At 46.7% G+C, this 3,696-nt stretch overlaps 1 long non-coding RNA gene across 1 annotated transcript; it reads right to left on the bottom strand.

Moving 5' to 3' along the window:
* Positions 1 to 468: 468 nt before the first annotated feature.
* On the bottom strand, positions 469 to 3,486 carry LOC310706726. Its single transcript, XR_014526120.1, has 3 exons — positions 3,231 to 3,486; positions 1,634 to 2,331; positions 469 to 1,263 (listed from the first exon to the last, which is right to left on the bottom strand). It is a non-coding gene; the product is annotated as an uncharacterized lncRNA (long non-coding RNA).
* Between the last annotated feature and the right edge of the window lie 210 nt (positions 3,487 to 3,696).

Raw genomic sequence — 3,696 nt, 5'->3', positions numbered from 1 at the left:
TGGGCCGGCTCTATAGCTGGGCAGGTCTCTATGGGCAATACCCCCAAAGGATCAGGCATTGGAATTTGTCTAGGTTAAAGGATGGGGTCTCTTTGCCCAGTGATAAGATCTTAGAGCCCTGCACCCACGGATGGAGCCCATAGATCTTGGTAACAGAGTCTAGAAGTGTTCTTGTTGTTTAGTCGTTTAGTCATGTCCGACTCTTCATGACCCCATGGACCAGAGCATGCCAGGCACCCCTGTCTTCCACTGCCTCCCGCAGTTTGGTCAAACTCATGCTGGTAGCTTCGAGAACACTATCCAACTATCTCATCCTCTGTCGTCCCCTTCTCCTTGTGCCTTCCATCTTTCCCAACATCAGGGTCTTTTCCAGGGAGTCTTCTCTTCTAATGAGGTGGCCAAAGTATTGGAGCCTCAGCTTCAGGATCTGTCCTTCCAGTGAGTACTCAGGGCTAATTTCCTTCAGAATGGATAGGTTTGATCTCCTTGCAGTCCATGGGACTCTCAAGAATCTCCTCCAGCACCATAATTCAAAAGCATCAATTCTTTGGCGATCAGCCTTCTTTATGGTCCACCTCTCACTTCCATACATCACTACTGGGAAAACAAGGGGCAAAACACAAAGAGTGGGAAATGATTGGTGGCAATAGCGTTAGAAGACTCTGTGGTAGAGCATCTGCTTTGCATACAGATTGTCTCAGGTTCAGCCCATGCCATCTCCAGGCAGGGCTGGGAGAGCGCCCTGCCTGATACCCAGGAGAGCCTCTGCCAATCAGGGTAGACAATACTGAGCTCAATGGACCAATGGCTTGACCTGGTATAAGGCAACTTCCGGTACAAATATTGCAATTTATATTAATTTCTTTTCCGTGGCTGCATAGCTCTCACTTTGAGCCATGCACAGCAAGCCAGCCCTGGCATAGACTGGCATCAGTGGCATCTCCTGTGCCACCCCTAAGAATGGCATTGCATTTCAACATTGGGACAAGAGGGGATGTTGTGTCTGCCTGTCAGTTCTGAGAAGCTTATGTCCTGGGGCACTTATATCAAGATAACTTAAACACTTACAACAAATAGAGACTATGCCAGGAATGTGCAACAAACACTGGGTTTTCTTTCATCCTCTGTTCACACAAGCTTCAGCCCGGCACCCATCCTAGATGAAAGCTTGGGGCCTGGAGCGTGTGCAGGCTTGACTTTTCCAGTGCCTTTGGGCCATTAGGAGGCAACAACATGAGCATATCTCTATCTTTTAGGAAAGCGCTAGCTCCTAGAATCATGGGACGCGGGTGGCACTGTGGGTTAAACCACAGAGCTTAGGACTTGCCGATCAGCAGGTCGGCGGTTCGAATCCCCGCAATGGGGTGAGCTCCCGTTGCTCGGTCCCTGCTCCTGCCAACCTAGCAGTTCGAAAGCACGTCAAAGTGCAAGTAGATAAATAGGTACCACTCCGGCGGGAAGGTAAACGGCGTTTCCGTGTGCTGCTCTGGTTTGCCAGAAGCGGCTTAGTCATGCTGGCCACGTGACCCGGAAGCTGTACGCTGGCCCCCTCGGCCAATAAAGCGAGATAAGCGCCGCAACCCCAGAGTCGGCCACGACTGGACCTAATGGTCAGGGGTCCCTTTACCTTTACCTAGCTCCTAGAATCAGGCCTCACCTTTAAGACAAGTTTGCTTGCTACCCCATTGGCGAACTTAAGGAAGCCAAAATCTCCTGTGGTGCAGTGGGTTGGCGCGTCTAGCTGTTAATCAGAAGGTCAGTGGTTCAAACCCACCCAGGGATGGCTGTGGGCAGGATTCCTGCACTGCAAGAAGTTAGATTAGATGACCCTCAGGGACATGTCCAACTTCACAATACTATGATTCTATGAATGCAAAACCAGGGAACATTTTTTGTTGTTTGTTGTTGTTTAGTCATTTAGTCGTGTCCGACTCTTCGTGACCTCATGGACCAGAGCACGCCAGGCACTCCTGTCTTCCACTGCCTCCCATAAGGGAACATTTACTCAGAAGTATATCTGACTGTGCTCGGTGGGGACCTTTCCCTAGTAAGTGTGCTTGTGTGTGGAAATAAAAGTCCCAAATGGAGTGTGTTTCTGGAGAACTCCGCCTCCCAAAAAAGCCCTTAGGCAGCAGAGATGGACAACAGCCTTTGATAAATTGGATCATTTAACTGGATATCTGAACAAACCGACGTTCCACTTCACATATCTGAAGTAACATACGCACCTTCTGCTGCTTAGAGGCTTCCTTAGACCCTGAGAACCGATTTCCCAGATGGGTTTATGCCAAAATTGGGTAGCATTTCTCCCCGGCATTTCCCAGCCTGTGTCTTAGAAAAGGTTAATAAGGCAAGTTAGAAACATAAGTTAATGTCATTCGCTACACAAAGAATGCCAGAGCTTCCTTTTAAGGGCCTGAAATAACTGTGAAGGGGAAAGGGGGGGTGGATTTCTGGTGCTTGCAATGTGTGTAATTGCAGGCTGTAGAGCCAAATGCAACGACTTAGCACTCTGTGAACTATGAATACATCATCATGATGGGGCTTGCCACTGCGGCTTAGCCCCTTGGCCACCTCTATCAGAAGAGTTGTTATATTTGTTCAAGATTAAGTGGTAGGAGGGAAATGCAGCGTGCGCCATCTTTAGTATTCCTCTCAGGCTGCAAAATAATAAAAAAATACAAAATAAATAAAATAAAACCCAATGATTCTGAAGAAATATGTGTTCAGATTGCTGCTCTGTTTGACAAATGCTTCAATATTTTGTCGTGTTTGTTTTCCCTAGAACAATGGTGTCGTTTGCATTTTTAAAACAATAAGCATAGATGATGCTGATCTGATAATGCAGTTGTGCCAGTTGGGTGTGATGGGACTAGGGATGGAAGGATCTGTCAGTTTCCTGTTGCTTGTCCCCCCCCCCCCCGCAATCTTAAATTCAGTTTCCCACATTTTACAGCAATTTGCAATTAAAAGAAACCAATCATCATGAAAAGTCACCAGTGTTTTAGTGCAAATAAACACAGATAATGTACCCATTTACCAAGCAATTTCTGCTAATATACTGTTTCTTGGTGTGCTATTTTCACTAATATCTCCATCTTTATGCAAACCCCATCCCACTCCAATACATGCATTTTTGTAAACATTGTTTGGTTGAAGAATGTCATCGCAAAATTCAGATACGTGCAAATTTCAAAGGAAATTCCACAGATTTGGCTTTAAATGTGTACCGAGTCAAAATTCTGCTCAGTCCTTTGGCAGGACACATAGTGGCATTTTCCATGCTACTTGCACTCTTTGTCTTCTCTGATTTTGCATCCGAGTGCTAGCAGGGAGAACAGCTATCACTTATCTGAACTCAAAAAAGAGGGGCAAAAAACCTCATTGGTTTCTCCAGGGAGAAAGCAACTCCTTCTTATAAGAGCTCAGCCTCAAGTTCTCAGCTAAGCCCTTTTATGTTCCCTGGATGTGAATATCCTCCTGGGCTCTGCCTCCACACTGCAGAGTGAAGATCTAGGAAGGAGCAACCCTCTGACCAAGAGCTTTGCTCACTGTAGGCACTCTAGAATGTCACGACAAGTATCCTGCCTTTGTTGACAAGCCAGTGTCACAGCCAATCCCAGATAAGGTAGCCACACATCAGATAGTTAACTCTTTACTGGCAAGAGAAACACTTGCAGCAGCTCCCAAGGTGCT

Source organism: Podarcis liolepis (assembly GCF_965112155.1).
Source record: "Podarcis liolepis genome assembly, chromosome: 5".
Classification (NCBI taxonomy): Eukaryota; Metazoa; Chordata; class Lepidosauria; order Squamata; family Lacertidae; genus Podarcis; species Podarcis liolepis.
This window is presented reverse-complemented; position numbering and strand designations above follow the sequence as displayed.